Below are 17221 nucleotides of genomic sequence, written 5' to 3' on the forward strand. Positions count from 1 at the left end.
TTCTAAATTGACTCCCCCTTATTTTGAAGCTGTGCCCTCGAGTTCTTGTTTTAATTCTAAGTAGAACATAGAACATAACAGCGCAGTACAGGCCCTTCAGCCCTCGATGTTGCGCCGACCAGTGGAACCAATCTAATGACCCTCTAACCTAAACTATTCCAATGTTATCCATATGCCTATCCATTGACCATTTGAACGCCCTTAAAGTTGGCGAGTCCACAACTGCTGCAGGCAGGGCTTTCCACGGCCTTACTACCCTCTGAGTAAAGAAACTACCTCTAACATCCATCCTATAATTACCACCCCTTAATTTAAAGCTATATCCCCTCGTGTTAGCCATCACCATCCAAAGAAAAAGGCTCTCACTGTCCACCCTATTTAACCCTCTGATCATCTTGTGTGCCTCAATTAGGTCACCTCTTAACCTTCTTCTTTCTAACGAAAATAACCTCAAGTTCCTCAGCCTTTCCCCATAAGACCTTCCCACCATACCAGGCAACATCCTGGTAAACCTCCTCTGCACCCTTTCCAATGCCTCCACATCCTTCTTATAATGCGGAGACCAGAACTGTACGCAATATTCCAAGTGCAGCTGCACCAGAGTTTTGTACAGTTGTAACATGACCTCACGACTCCGAAATTCAATCCCTCTACCAATAAAAGCTAACACACCGTACGCCTTCTTAACAACCTTATCAACCTGGGTGCCAACTTTCAGGGAACTATGCACATGCACACCGAGATCTCTCTGCTCATCGACACTACCAAGAGTCCTTCCATTAGCCCTATATTCTGTACTCCTGTTACTCTTACCAAAGCAAATCATCTCACTCTTTTCAGCATTAAACTCCATTTGCCACCTCTCAGCCCAGCTCTGCAGTTTATCTATGTCCCTCTGCAAACTGTAACATCCATCCTCACTGTCTACAACTCCTCCGACTTTGGTGTCGTCAGCAAATTTACTAACCCATCCTTCTACACCCTCATCCAGGTCATTTATAAAAATGACAAACAGCAGCGGCCCCAAAACAGATCCCTGAGGTACACCACTAGTAAATGAACTCCAGGTTGAATATTTCCCATCAACCACCACCCTCTGTCTTCTATCAGCTAGCCAATTCCTGATCCAAACTGCTAAATCACCCTCAATCCCATGCATCTGCATTTTCTGCAGTAGCCTACGATGGGGAACCTTATCAAACGCTTTGCTAAAATCCATATACACCACGTCAACTGCCCCACCCTTATCCACCTCTTTGGTCACCTTTTCAAAAAACTCTATAAGGTTTGTGAGGCATGACCTACCCTTCACAAAACCGTTTGACGATCCCTAATCAATTTATTTCTCTCTAGATGATTATAAATTCTATCCCTTATAATTCTTTCCAAAACTTTGCCCACAACAGAAATAAGGCTCACCGGTCTATAATTCCCAGGATGGTCTCTACTCCTCTTCTTGAACAAGGGGACAACATTTGCTATCCTCCAGTCTCCCGGTGCAATACCTGAAGCCAATGTCAACATGAAGATCAAAGCCAAAGGCTCTGCAATCTGCTCCCTAGCCTCCCAGAGAATCCTAGGGTAAATCCCATCTGGCCCGGGGAACTTATCTATTTGCATACTCTCAAGAATTGTTAACACCTCCTCCCTATGTACCTCAATCCTGTCTAGTCTAAAAGCCTGTATCTCAGTATTCTCCTTGACTAGGAGACTAAGTGGAAATAATCTCTCTGCTTCTACCCTTTCTAGCCCCTTCATTATCTTACATGCTCTATAAGATCTCCCCTCAGCCTTCTAAACTCCAACGAGTACAGGCCCAGTCTACTCAATCTCTCCTCATAAGCTAACCCCCTCATCACCGGAACCAACCTGGTGAACCTTCTCTGCACTTCCTCCAAAGCCAATATATCCTTTCGCAAATTAGGGGACCAAAATTGCACACAGTATTCCAGTTGCGGCCTTACCAGTACCTTGTACAATTGCAGCAAGACCTCCCTGCTCTTATACTCCATCCCTCTCGTGATAAAGGCCAACATTTTATTTGCCTTCTTGATCACCTGCTGTACCTGCAGACTGAGTTTTTGCGATTCACGCACTAGGACACCCAGGTCCCTCTGCAAAGTAGCATGTTGTAATTTTTCACCATTTAAATAATAGTCCATTTTACTATTATTCCTTTCAAAGTGGATAACTTCACACGAGATAGTCCAACTCAGGAAGGGGCTATCTTAGACCTGGTTCTGGGAAATGAGCCCAGACAGGTGATTGATGTCTCAGTGGTGGACCATTTTGGGAACTGATCACAATTCTATGAGTTTCAAGATACTTATAGAAAAGAAGTAGTCCCAGAGTGAAAGTACTAAACTGGGGGAAAGCTAACTAGGCAATGTAGACTGGGGCGGTTATTTGAGAGTAAATCCACATCTGATACTTTTTTAAAAGTCAGTTGTTAAAATTCAGAACAAGTATGTCCTCATAAAAATGAAGGATAAAGATGGCAAGATTCGGGAACAAGAGAGACTGTGAGCTTAGTGAAAAAGAAGAAAGAGGCATATATAAATTTCAGGAATTGAAAACAGATAAGCCTCTTGAGGAATACAAAGATAGCAGGAAAGAGCTTAAACAGTGACTTAGGAGGGCATTGGCGTTTATCGGTAGGGGGATTGAATTTAGGAGTCGCAGCGTCATGTTGCAACTGTACACAACTCTGGTGCGGCCGCACTTGGAGTATTGTGTGCAGTTCTGGTCCCCACATTATAGGAAGGATGTGGAGGCTTTGGAGAGGGTGCAGAGGAGGTTTACCAGGATGTTGCCTGGTATGGAGGGGAGGTCCTATGAGGAGAGACTGAGGGATTTGGGGTTGTTTTCGCTAGAAAGAAGGCGGCTAAGAGGGGATCTTATTGAAACATATAAGATGATTAGAGGTTTAGATAGGGTGGATAGTGATAGCCTTTTTCCTCGGATGGAGAAAGCTAGCACGAGGGGGCATGGCTTTAAATTAAGGGGGGGTAGTTATAGGACGGATGTCAGGGGTAGGTTCTTTACCCAGAGGGTGGTGAGGGATTGGAATGCCCTGCCTGCTGCAGTTGTAAATGCGCCTAGTTTGGGGGCGTTTAAGAGATCCGTGGATAGGTTTATGGATGAAAAGGGATTGGTTTAGGTTAGAGGGTCATTGTTTTTTAACTGGTTGGCGCAACATTGTGGGCCGAAGGGCCTGTTCTGCGCTGTAATGTTCTATGTTCTATGTTAAAAGGGGCCATGAAATGTCCTTGGCAGGCAGGATTAAGGAGAATCCCAAGGCTTTTTGTGCGTATATAAGGAGGAAGAGGGTAGCTAAGGGAAGGGTAGGTCCACTCTAGGACAGTGGAGGGAATTTGTGTCTGGAGTCAGATAAGGTGAATGAGGTCCTTAACGAGTATTTTGCATCAATATTTACAAAGGAGAAGGATGTGGTGGATGGTGAGTGTAGAAAGGAGGATGTTGACATTTTCGGACATGTTGAGATAAAAAGGGAGGAGGTATTGGAGGTTTGGAAAAACATTGACATGGACAAGACCTCAGGGCCAGATAGGGTCTATCCCAGAATACTGAGAGATGCAAGGGAAGAATTTGCTAAGGCCTTGACCAAAATCTTTGCATCCTCTTTAGTCACAGGCAAGGTACTAGAGGATTGGAGAGTAGCTTACATTGTTCCTCTGTTTAAGAAGAGCAGAAGAGACAATCTGGGAAATTATGCCTGTGAGCCTTACATCAGTGGTGGGGAAATTATTGGAGAAGATTCCTGGGGACAAGATGTACTCACATCTGGAAGAGAATAAGCTTATTAGCATTAGGCAGCACGGTTTTGTGAAGGGGACGTTGTGTCTCACAAACCTGATTGAGTTCTTTGAGGAAGTGACAATAAAAATTGACCAGGGCAGGATAGTGGATGTTGTGTATGTGGACTGTAGTAAAGCCATTGATAAGTTCTTCATGGCAGGCTGATACAGAAGGTGAAGTCATATGGATACAAAACTGGCTTGGGCAAAGAAAGCAAAACATAGTAGTGGAAGGGTACTTTTCTAACTGGAAGTCTGTGACAAATGGTGTTCCACAAGGATTAGTGCTGGGCCTCTGTTGTTGGTAATATATATAAATGATCTGGAGGAAAACGTAGGTGATCTGATTAGTAAATTTGTAGATGGTACAAAAATTGGGGGAGTAGCAGATAGTGAAGAGGATTGTCAGAGGATACAGCAGGATATAAATCGGCTGGAGACATGGGTTGAAAGATGGCAATGGAATTTAACCCGGACGAATTTGCAAGGTCTGCTGCAGAGGGAAAGCATACAGTAAATGGTAGAGTCCTTCGAAATATTAGTATACAGAGGAATCTAAGTGTGCAAATTCACAGTTCCCTGAAGGTGGCAACTCAGGGGGACAAGGTGGTCAAGAAGGCGTATGGCATGCTGGCCTTCATCAGTCAGCTGGATAAGACTTCTGTTGGGCCACATTTGGAGTATTGTGTACAATTCTGGTCGCCAGTCTACCAGAAGGATGTTGATGCATTGGAAAGGGTACAAAAGAGATTTATCAGGATGTTGCCTGGTTTGGAGGATATGGACTATGAAGAAAGGTTGAACAAACTTGGATTGTTTTCGATGGAGTATCGGAGGATCAGGGGGACCTGATAGGAGTTTAGAAAATTATGACAGGCTTAGATAGAGTGGATAGTCAGAGTCTTTTTCCCAGGGTCAAAGGGTCAATTACTCGAGGGGCAAAGGTTGGAAGTGAGAGGGGGAAAGTTTAAAAGAGAAGGGGCAAGTTTTTCACACAGAGGTTGATGAATGCCTGGAATGCGCTGCCACAGGAGGGGATGGAAGCAGATTCTATAACAATGTTCAAGAGGGATCTGGATAAATACATGAATAGGCAGGGAATAGAGAGTTATGGACCACTTAGAGGCAAGACAATATTAGATTCGAGAGGCATCCATGTCAGCACAGACTTGGTGAGCCAAAGGGCTTGTTCCTATGCCGTACTGTTCTTTATGGCCTTTCAGGTAATAATCTGTCCTCCTATTAATGCTACCACAATGGGTAACCTCACATGTACACATATTGTACTGCATCTGCCATGCATATATCAACTCACTCAGCCTGTCCATATCATGTTATGACTCCAAACAGCGGAGAGTTTGTCCCCAATACCCATTAATTCTAGTTTCGCTAGGGCTTCTTGATGCCACACTCATTCGAATAACGTCAAGGGCTGTCACTCTCATCTCACTTCTGGAATTCAGCTCTTTTATCCATGTTTGAAACAAGGTTGTAATGAGGTCAGGAGCTGAGTGACCCTGGTGAACTGAAAGTGGATGTCATTAAACAGATTATTGCTGAGCAGGTGCCACTTTATAACATTGTTGATGATCCCTTCCATCACTTTACTGATGATCAAGAGTAGACTCTCAGTAATTGGCGGGGTTGGATTTGTCCTGCTATTTGTGTACATGCCATATCTGGACAATTTTCCACGTTGTTGGATAGATGCAAGTGTTATCACTGTACTGGAAGAGTTTGGCGAGGGGAGCAGCAAGTTCTGGAGCACAAGTCTTCAGTACAATGGCCGAAATGTTATCAGGGCTCATTGCCTTTGCAGTATCCAGCGCCTCCAACTGTTTCTTGATATCACGTGGAGTGAATCAAATTGGATGGAGACTGACACTGAGATGTTGGGGACCACTGGAGGAGGCCGAAATGGATTATTCACTCAGCACTTCTGGCTGAAGATTGCTGTGAATGCTTCAGTCTTATCTTTTTGCACTGATATACGGGGCTCCTGCATCATTGAGGAGGGGGATATTTGTGGAGTCTCCTCCTCCAATGAGTTGCTTAGTTGTCCATCACCATTCACAGCTGGATGTGGAAGGACTGCAGAGCCTAGATCTGATCTGCTGGTTGTGGGATTGCTTAGCTCTGTCCATCACTTGCTGTTTATGCTGTTTCGCAAATAGTCCTGTTTGGTATTTTCACCACGTTGACACCTCATTTTTAGGAATGCCTAGTGCTGCTCCTGGCATGCCCTCCTGCACTCTCCATTGAACCAGAATTGATCCCCTGGCTTGGTGGTAATGGTTGAGTGGGGGATATTCCGGGCCATGAGGTTGAAGATTGTGCTGGAGTATGGTTCTGCTGCTGTTGATGGCCCACAGCGCCTGATGGATGCCCAGTCTTGAGTTGCTAGATCTATTTGAAGTCTGTCCCATTTAGCACGGTGATAGTGCCGCTTCATCTCCACGAAGACTGCGGTGGTCACTCTTGCCGCTGCTGTCATAGACAGATGCATCTGCAGCTGGCAGATTGCTAAGGATGAGGTAGGTATGTATTTCCCCCTTGTTGGTTCCTTCAGGTCCTGATGCAGATCCAGTTAAGCAGGTACATTCTATACGGCCCGACCAGTTTGATCAGTAGTGCTGCTGCCAAACAATACAACAGGGTGGGGGGAGGGCGGCAGTGTGGGAGGAAGGCAGAGAATGGCTTGGATGGTGGAGTGAGTGAAGGGTGGAAGTCAGATATACGACTGGGAAATTGTCAAAGGTACAGAGGGTATTAGTGTGAGACTGTCCTGTGATTGCAGTCACAATAGGCAACCAATGCAGAAGGCAGTCCTGGGACTGAGCAGGTCACGCTAGAGGGCTCTGCATGTGGTAAATATGTCTTGGTCCTGGTTATAGAAACAAATAAATTAGAAGCAGGAGCAAGCCATTATGCCCTTTGGGCCTGCTCTGCCATTCATTTTGATCATGACTGATCATCAAATTCAATATCCTGATGCCCACTTTCCCCCATATCTCTTGATTCCCTTTAGCCCCAAGAGCTATATCAAATGGGTGGCACGGTGGCACAGTGGTTAGCTCTGCTGCCTCAGTACCATGGTCCCAGGTTCAATTCCATCCTCAAGTCACTGCCTGTGTGGAGTTTGCACATTTTCCCCATGTCAGCATGGGCTTCCTCCGGGTGCTCCAGTTTCCTCCCATAGTCCAAAGATACGCAGGTTAGGTTGATTAGCCATGCTAAATTGACCTTAGTTTCAGGGTAAATGTTTGGGGATGCAGAAATAAGGGTTGGGTGGGATTGTGGTCTGTACAGACTCGATGAACCGAATGGCTGCCTTCTGTACTGTAGGGATTCTATGATTCTATGAATTTGAAATTAGACAACATTTGGCCTCAACTACATGCTGTGGTAGTGAATTCCACACATTCACCATCCTCTGAGTGAAGAAATTTCTCCCCACCCTAGTTCTAAAACGTTAACTCCTTACCCTCAAACTATGACCCCTAGTTCTGGACACCCCCACCATTGGGAACATTCTTTCTGAATCTACCCTGTCTGACCCTGTTAGAATTTTATAAGTTTCTATGAGATCCCCTCTCACTCTTCTAGACTTCAGTGAATATAATCCTAATCGACTTAGTCTCACTTCATAAGACAGACCTGCCATCTCAGGAATCAGCCTGGTAAACCCTCGCTGTATTCCCTCTATAGCAAGGACATTGTTCCTCAGGTAAGGACAACAAAGCAGCACACAATACACCAGGTGTGGCCTCACCAATGCCCTAGACAATTGCAGCAAAACATCCCTATCCCTTTACTCAAATCCTCTCACCATGAAGGCCAACATACTATTTGCCTTCTTTACCACCAGCGACTGATGCACAAGGACTCCAAAGTCCGGTAGAGTATATACCTCCCTCAATTTACACCCATTCAAGTAATAATCTGTCTTCCTATTATTGCTATTGAAGTGGATAACTTCACATTTATCCACATGATCTGGAGGAGGGAACCGAGTGTATGGTGTTGAAATTTGCTGATGACACCAAGATTGGGGGAACGGCAAATTGCGCGGAGGGTGTGGAGAGTCTGCAGAAGGATCTAGATAGGCTGGGCGAATGGGCCAGGAAATGGCAAATGGAATTTAATGTTGGCAAGTGCGAGGTGGTCCACTTTGGTAGGAATAACGGTAGGAAGGATTATTTCTTACGTGGCGAAAAACTGCAGCAGGCGACGGTGCAGAGGGACCTCGGGGTCCTTGTGCATGAGTCGCAAAAACCCAGCCTGCAGGTGCAGCAGGTGGTCAGGAAGGCGAATGGGATGCTGGCCTTCATAGCGAGGGGGATTGAATATAAAAGTAGGGAGGTCTTGCTGTGGCTGTATAGGGCATTGGTGAGGCCGCAGCTGGAGTACTGTGTGCAGTTTTGGTCGCCATACTTACGCAAGGATATTTTGGCCTTGGAGGGAGTGCAGAGGAGGTTTACTAGGCTGATACCGGAGTTGAGGGGGTTGAGCTATGAGGAGAGGCTGAATAAACTAGGCTTGTACTCGTTAGAGTTTAGAAGAATGAGGGGAGATCTCATTGAGACGTATAAGATGATGAATGGGATGGATAGGATAGAGGTGGAGAGACTCTTCCTGCTCAGAAAGGACAGTAGGACTAGGGGGCACAGCCTCAAGATAAAGGGGGGGCGGTTTAGAACGGAGTTGAGGAGGAACTTCTTCACTCAAAGGGTGGTGAATCTCTGGAATTCTCTGCCTGTTGAGGTGGTGGAGGCTGCCTCGTTAAATATTTTTAAGACGCGGGTTGATGGGTTTTTGATAAGCGAGGGGATTAAGGGTTATGGGGAGAGGGCGGGAATGTGGAACTGAGCCACGACAGATCAGCCATGATCTTATTGAATGGCGGGGCAGGCTCGAAGGGCTAGATGGCCTACTCCTGCTCCTATTTCTTATGTTCTTATGTACTGCATCTGCCATGCAGATGCCTACACATTCAGCCTGTTCAAATCACGTTGAAGTATCTCTGCATCCTCCTCACAGCTCACCCTCCCACCCAGCTTTGTATCATTTACAAATTTAGAGATAACACATTCAGCCCTCTTCCAAATCATTAATCTATAATGTGAACAATTGGGGTTCTAGCACAGATCCCTGTGGTATCCCATTAGCCACTGCCTGCCAATAAGAAAAAGACACAGTTGTGTCTACTTCTTATCTGTTAAGCAGCTTTCTATCCATCTCAAGACATTACTTGCAATCCAATGCACTTTAACTTTACAAAGTAGTCTGCTATGAGACCTTGTCAAAAGCTTTCTGAAAATCTAAATAAGTAAGCCCAAGGCCACTAGGTACATCCTCAAAGAATTCCAATAGATTCATTAAGCAAGATTTCCTCTTTGTAAATCCATGCTGACTTTGTCTGATTATACCACTGCTTTCCAAGTGCTGAGTTAATAAATCTTTGATAATAAACTCTAGCAACTTCCCCAGTAGATGTTAGGCTTACTGGTCTATAGTTCCCTGTTTTCTCCCTACCTCCCTTTTAGAATAGTGGGCTTACATTAGCTACCCTCCAATCTGTAGGAACTATTCCAGAATCCAAAGAAGTTTGGAAAATGTCCACCAATGAATCTGTTGTTTCCAGGGCCACTTCCTTAAGTACTCTGGGATGAAGATTATCAGTACATGGAGATTCATCCACTTTCAATCAAATCAATTTTCCCAAAACTATTTCACAGAATCATAGAAAACTACAGTGCAGAAGAGGCCTTCAGCCCATTGAGTCTGCACCGATGCATGTATTGCCCTGACCAGCCCATCTAATTCTACTTGCCAGCACTTGGCCCATAGTCTGGAATGCTATGGTGTGCCAAGTACTCATCCACATACTTTTTAAAGGATGTGAAGCATCTCGCCTCTATCACCCTCCCAGATAGTGCATTCCAGACCATCACCACCCTCTGAGTAAAAAGGTTTCCCTCAAATTCCCCTAAACCTCCCACCCCTCACTTTTAACTTGTGTCCCCCTCATAATTACCCCTTCAACTAAGGGGAACTGCAGCTGCCTATCCATCCTGCCCATGCCCCTCAATCTTGAACACCTCAATCAGGTCACCCCTCAGTCTCCTCTGCTCCAATGAAAACAACCAAAGCCCATCCAACCTCTCTTCATAACTTAAATGTTCCAGCTGCTGTTTGTCCATTGTCATCAATGAGGACTTCAACACCAGTAGTCAGTTTGAGGCTGATTGCGGTGTGTCCGAAGATGACTGATCAGGGCCAATTCAGGCACAGAATGTGCTGGCACATATTGGACAGACTTGTGTAGACACTGTAGTTGTTGCACTGGTGGCTCTGGACTTGCGCAGCTCGTGCTTAAGTTGTGCTTCAGCAATACACCTTGCTTCATAAACTTGACAGCCTTTGTGGATGAGGCAGTGCCAGGTAGGGTGGTTTTGTGCCACCGTTTCCCAGGTGGTTGTGTCAATGTCAAGCGACTTCAGGGAGGGTTTGAGTGTGTCTTTGAAACGTTTCTTCTGCCCTCCATGTGAGTGTCTTCCAGCAGAGAGTTCCCCAAAAAGGAGCTGCTTGGGTATGCGCTCGTCTGACATACGGATGACATGACCTGCCCACCAGGTCTGCGCTCTCATCAGCAGTGTGTGGACTGATGGTAGACTTGCTCTAGAGAGAACTTCAATGTCTGGTACTTTGTCTTGCCATCTGATGTGTAATATTCTGCAACGACAAGTCATGTGGAAATGATTGAGCTGTCTTGCATGCCTTCGATACACAGACCACGTTTCACAGGCATACAGGAGGGTAGTGAGTACCACGGCGCTGTAGACCTTCAGTTTTGTTGCTGGGCTGATTCCTCGGCGTTCCCATAAAGTGGAGCGCAGTTTACCGAAAGCAGAACTTGCCTTTGCTATTCTGCAGTTAACTACTGTATCAATAGTTACTGCTTGGGAGAGGGTGCTGCAAAGATAAGTGAACTAGTCCACTGCCTGTAGTTTCTGCCCTTTGATTGTGATTATGGGTTCTGTGTACGGTACATGAGGAGCAGGCTGGTGCATGGCTTCAGTCTTTTTAATGTTGATGGTGAGTCCAAAGTTGTCACAAGCTGTGGAAAATTTGTCCATACTGACTTGCATCTCTGGCTCTGAGCCAGTATGTGGAGATGCCGGCGTTGGACTGGGGTAAACACAGTAAGAAGTCTCACAACACCAGGTTAGAGTCCAACCAGTTTATTTGATAGTAATCCCACAAGCTTTCGGAAACAGTGTTCCTTCGTCAGAGGAAGGAACACCTTCCACACGGTGTGTGGAACACCGTTTCCGAAGGCTTGTGGGATTACTCTCAAGTAAACTGGTTGGACTCTAACCTGGTGTTGTGAGACTTCTTACTGTCTGAGCCAGTATACAGGGCGCAGTCACTGGCAAAAAGGAAGTCTCTCAGAACAGCCTCCTTCACTGTGGAAATAATTTGATGTCTCCTCAGGTTGAAAAGCTTCCCATCCACTCTGTACTTGAGACTGATTCCAGCGACACTGTCCTGGAAGGCATCATTCAGCATGGCAGTAAACATCATGCTGAACAGTGTGGGTGCAAGCACACAGCCCTGTTTGACACCATTGGTGACTGGGAATACCTCAGAGGATTCTCTGCCGTACAGTACTCTGGCCATAATGCCGTCATGGAACTGGCGAACCATCTGAACGAATTTGGGGGGGGCAGCTGAACTTTGACATGATCCTCCACAGGCCTTGTCAGCTTACACTGTCGAAGACTTTCATGAGGTCAACAAAGGTTGTGTAGAGTTCACGATTCTGCTCCTGACACTTCTCCTGAAGTTGGAGCACAGCAAAAATCATGTCAATAGTCCCGTGTCCTTTGCGGAAGCAACACTGTGACTCTGGAAGTTGGCCCAGCTCCAGATGAGTGACCAGACGATTTAGCAGGGCTCTTGCGAGGGTTTTTTCTGTGATGGAGAGCCGTGAGATTTCTCGGTGGTTGTCGCATACTTGCCGATTGCCCTTCCTTTTGTAGAGGTGTACCAACCCAGGCAGCTTCGTAGATCTCCTCTGCATCCCCTCCAATGCGTTCACGTCCTTCCTATAATGTGGTGACCAGAACTGCACACAATACTCCAGCTGTGGCCTCAAAGTTCTATACAATTCCATCATGACCTCTCTGCTTTTTGTAATCTATATCCTGATTTAAACAGGCGAGTGTGCCATATGCCTTTTTCATCACCCTATTAACCTGCCTTTCTGCCTTCAGAGACCTATGGACAATCACGCCAAGGTCACTTTGTTCTTTGGAACTTCCCAGTGTCAGATCTTTCATAGTATACTTCCTTGTCAAATTACTCCTTCCAAAGTGCATCATCTCACACTTTTCAGGTTAAATTCCATCTGCCACTTATCCACCCATTTGACCATCTCGTCTATATTTTCCTGTAACCCAAGACACTCAACCTCACTGTTAACCACCCGGCCAATCTTTGTGTCATCAGCAAACTTACTGATCCTACCCCCCTCGTAGTCATCTATGTCATTTATATAAATGACGAAGAATAGGGGACCCGGCACAGAATCCCATGTGCATTAGCCTTCTGAATAAGTCTCCCATGTGGGATTTTGACAAAGGCTTTGCTGAAATCCATATAAACTACATCAACCACACTACCCTCATCCACACACATGGTCACATGCTCAGAAAATTCAATCAAATTTGTAAGGCATGACTCCATCTGACAAAACCATGCTGACTATTTCTGATCAAATCTTGCCTCTCCAAATGGAGATAGATTCTTTCCTTCAGAATCTTCTCTAGTGGACGTGAGAATCACTGGTCTGTAGTTCCCTGGCTTGCCTCTACAACCTTTCTTAAATAGTGGAACCACATTAGCTGTTCTCCAATCCTCTGGCACCTCCCCAGTGGCCAGGGAGGAATTAAAAATTTGGGTCAGAGCTCTTGTAATTTCCTCCCTCCCTTCCACGTCAGCCTGGGACACAATTCACCTGGACATGGAGATTTGTCCACTTTTAAGCCTGCCAATACCCATAATATGTTGTCAGTCCCAATGACAATTTGCTCTAGAGCCTCACATTCTCTCCCGGAATGCCATAACTACCTCTTCATTCTCGTGGATGAAGGCAGGTGTGAAATATTCACAGGTGAGGTCACAGGTGAGGTGTCTGAAGATTTGTCTACTAATACCAATTTTCTTCAGCTTCTCACTAAAACTTATTTCTCTCAGCACTTCTGGTACATTATTCGTGTCTTCTTCGTGAAAACAGAAGCAAAGTACAAATTTAGTTCTCCAGCCATTTCTTTATTCCCCATTATGAACTCTCTGTTTCTGACTGTAAGGGGCCTACATTCTCTTTCGTCAATCTTTTTCTCTTTACATACCTATAGAAACATTTATAGTCAGTTTTTATGTTCCCTACTAGTTCACTTTTCCTTCCCATCTTAATCAATCCCTTGGTCCTCATTTGCTGAATTTTAAGCTCTTTTCAATCTTCAGGTCTATTGCTTTGTCTTGCCAATTTGTATGGTTCTTCTTTAAATCAAACACTACCTCTAATTTTGTTGTTAATGTTATTTCTTAAGGCTACCTGATCATTATCATTTACCTGAGCTTGAACCAAATATCTTCACACAAGGCCCTGTCATTTGCAGATAGAAGGAGCATGCTTAAGTTTATTTATTAGTGTCACACATAGGCTTATATTAACACTGCAATGAAGTTACTGTGAAAATTCCCTATTTTCCACACTCCTGTCTGGGTACACTGAGGGAATATTTAGCATGGCCAATGCACCTAACCAGCACATCCTTTGGACTGTGGGAGGAAACCAGAGCACCCAGAGGAAACCCACGCAGACACAGACAATGTCTCAAACCAGGAATTGGACCCAGGTTCCTGGTGCTGTGAGGCAGCAGTGCAAACCACTGTGCCGCCATGTTACCCATGAAATCTCTCCAGTCAGGTTGAAAAGATAGTACGACAATGAATTCACAGAGTGCATTAGGGATAGCTTCCTAGAGCAATTTGTCATGGAGTCAACCAGGGAACAGGCTATCTTGGATCTAGTAATGGGTGTTGAGGCAGGTTTAATAATGGCCGGAGAATAAGAGATCCCCAGGGAGTAGTGATCATAACATGCCAGAATTTAATATTCAGTTTGACAGTGAGAAACTTAGGTCAAAACAACTGTTTTTAGATTAAGTAAACGAAATTACAATAAAATGACAATAAAACTACCAGAAATGGACTGGGTGGAGAGATGATTAAGAGAGATATTAAGTAAGCAGTGGCAGACACTTAAGGAGGTAATTTATGACTGTCAGCAAAAATATATCCCAGTAAGAAAGATTTAAACAGAGGGATAAACAAACCATGGCTAACCAAGGAAGTTGAAAGAAAAAAACATGCAAGGAGGCATGATAGCCCCAAAGACTGGGATAAATACAGAATACAGCATAGGAGCGGTAAAAAGATTCGATAAATTCATAGTCCAAATCATAGAATCCCTACAGTATAGAAGGAGGCCATTCACTCATCGAATCTGTACTGACCATAATCCCAGGCCCTATTCCTGCAAGCCAACACATTTTCCCTGCTAATCCCCCTGACACTAGGATCAATTTAGCATGACCAATGCACCTAACCTGCACATCTTTGGTCTGTGGGAGGAAACCGAAACACCTGGAGGAAACCCATGCAAACATGGGGAGAACGTGCAGACTCCACACAGAGTAACCTGAGGCTAGAATTGAATATGATACCCTGGCACTGTGAGGCAGCAGTGCTACTCACGGTGTCATGGTGCCACCCTAAATTATGAAGGCAAACTAATGGGGAATATAAAAACAGAGATAGTGGATGCAATGACTGTGAAGTTCCAAAAATCCTTGGATTCTGACAAAGTACAGAGCATGGGAAAACTGTCAGTGTGACACCCCTGGGAGGAAGATAAGAAGTGGGTAACTTTAGGCCAATTAGGCTAATATCTACTGTTAGAAAAATGTTGGAATCAATTATTGAGAAAAAAATAACAGCAGCACATTTGGAAAATCATAATCTAATCAAGCTGAGTCAGGATGGGTTCACAGAAGAGAAATCATGTTGGATAATTTAATAGAGTTTTTCGAGGAAGTCTTAACCAAAGTAGATCAAGGGGAACCAGTAGATGTCTTTTATTTGGACTTCCAGAAGGCATTCAACAAGGTACCTCACAAAAGGTCAAGTCATAAGATAAGATCCCATGGTGTTGGAGATAATATATTTGCACAGATAGAGAATTGGTTAATGGACAGGAAAGAGTGAGTGGGGCTAAGGAGTTCTTTTTCAGATTGCAAACTATAATCAGTGGGAATCCACAGGGATAAGTGCTGGAACCGCAATTATTTACGATATATATTAGTGAGTTGGAAGAAGGAAATAAATGTGCTATAGCCAAATTTGCAGACAACACAAAAATAGGTGGAAAGGCAAGTTGCAAGAACTATACAGTTTACTAAGAGATACTGATAGGTTAAGTTGGAAAAAGTTGGCAAATGGAGACTATCATTGAAATATATAGGATTCTTAAGGGGCTTGACAGGTTCAATACTGAGAGGATGCTTCCCTCAAAGGAGAGTCTAGGATCAGAGGGCAGAATCTCAGAATAAAGGACCACCAAGTTAAGACTGACATGAGAAGGAATTTCTTCTCTCAGAGGTTGAGAGAAGGAATTCCTCATCCTTCTAAACTCGTTGGAGTTTAGAAGGATGAGGGGGGATCTTATAGAGGCGTATAAGATAATGAAGGGGATGGATAGGGTAGAGGTAGAGAGATTCTTCCTGCTCAGAAAGGACAGCAGGACTAGAGGGCACAGCCTCAAGATAAGTGGGGGGCAGTTTAGAACAGAGTTGAGGAGGAACTTCTTCACTCAAAGCGTGGTGAATCTCTGGAATTCTCTGCCCGTTGAAGTGGTGGAGGCTACCTCGCTAAATATATTTAAGACACGGGTACATAGGATTTTGGTAGGCAAGGGAATTAAGGGTTATGGGGAGAAAGCGGGAAAGTGGAACTGAGCCACTTCAGATCAGCCATGATCTTACTGAATGATGGGGCAGGCTCGAAGGGCTAGATGGCCTACTGCTGCTCCTATTTCTTATGAGAGTCTTTGGAAGTGCTTGATAGAGAGCTGTGAGGGTGGAGTCCTTGTGTATTTTTAAGGCTGAGATAGATAGAATTGATCAATAAGGAAATCAAGGGTTACAGTGAAAGGGCAAGAAAATGGACGTGAAGAATGCATCAGATCAGCCTTGATCCTATTTCGTGGCAAAGCGAGCTCGAGGGGACAAACAGCCTACTCCTGTTCCTATTTCATATAGTCTTATAAGGAAGCAAACTGCTAAAATGCTGAACTGTTCATAACCTCTAACTTAAAATGTATCCAGGCTTATACTTTATGTTCATTCCAATAATTATATGTTTTTAAAAATTCTATTCATTTATGGGATATGGGCGTCGCTGGCTGGCCAGCGTTTATTGTCCATTTTTAGTTGCTCAAGGGCAGTTGAAAATCAACCACATTGCTGTGACTCTGGAGTCACATCTAAGTCAGACCAGGTAATGACAGCAGATTTCCTTCCCTAAAGGGCATTAGTGGACTAGATGGTTTTTCAGACAATCGACAATATTTTCATGGTCATCATTCCAGATTTTCTTTTTTTAGTGAATTCAAATTCCACAGTCTGGCAGGATCCAAAACAAGGTTCCCCAGAACATTAGCTGAGTTTCCGGTTAATAGCCTATGGGTAATTCCATAGGCTAGCGCCTCCCAAAGCTGGTCTATGTCTCAAATAGGTTTATTTCCAGACAGTAAAGCCATGGGCAGAAAGAATCTTTCTGGTTGTATCACAGCTTGGTATGGCTCCTGCTCTGCCAAATACGTCATGATGTGGAGATGCTGGCACTGGACTGATAAACACAGTAAGAAGTCACACAACACCAGGATGAAGTCCAACAGGTTTGTTTGGTAGCAAGCGCCACTAGCTTTCAGAGTTCTTCCCCTTCATCAGGTGAATGGGGAGTGGACAAAGCTCCAAAAGCTAGTGGTGTTTGCTACCAAACAAACCTGTTGGACTTTAACCTGGTGTTGTGAGACTTTTTACTGTGTCTGCCTTATGCCGCAAGGAACTGCAAAAAGTCATGAATGTAGCCCAATCCATCACACAAACCAGCCTTCCATCCACGGAATCTGTCTACACTTCCCGCTGCCTCGGCAAAGCGGCCAGCATAATTAAGGATCCCACGCACTCTGGATATTCTCTCTTCCACCGAGAAAACGATACAAAAGTCTGAGGTCACATACCAACTGATTCAAGAACAGTTTCTTCCCTGCT

The 17221-nt window shown here is 44.7% G+C and overlaps 1 protein-coding gene across 1 annotated transcript in view; it reads right to left on the reverse strand.

Moving 5' to 3' along the window:
- LOC145357476 (integrin alpha-E-like) overlaps nt 1-17221 on the reverse strand; it is a 453795-nt gene that overhangs the window by 114902 nt on the left and 321672 nt on the right. The gene's annotated exons all lie outside the window — the stretch shown is intronic.

This window comes from Carcharhinus amblyrhynchos, chromosome 23, assembly GCF_965287045.1.
Source record: "Carcharhinus amblyrhynchos chromosome 23, sCarAmb.v2.hapA, whole genome shotgun sequence".
In the NCBI taxonomy this organism is placed as follows: domain Eukaryota; kingdom Metazoa; phylum Chordata; class Chondrichthyes; order Carcharhiniformes; family Carcharhinidae; genus Carcharhinus; species Carcharhinus amblyrhynchos.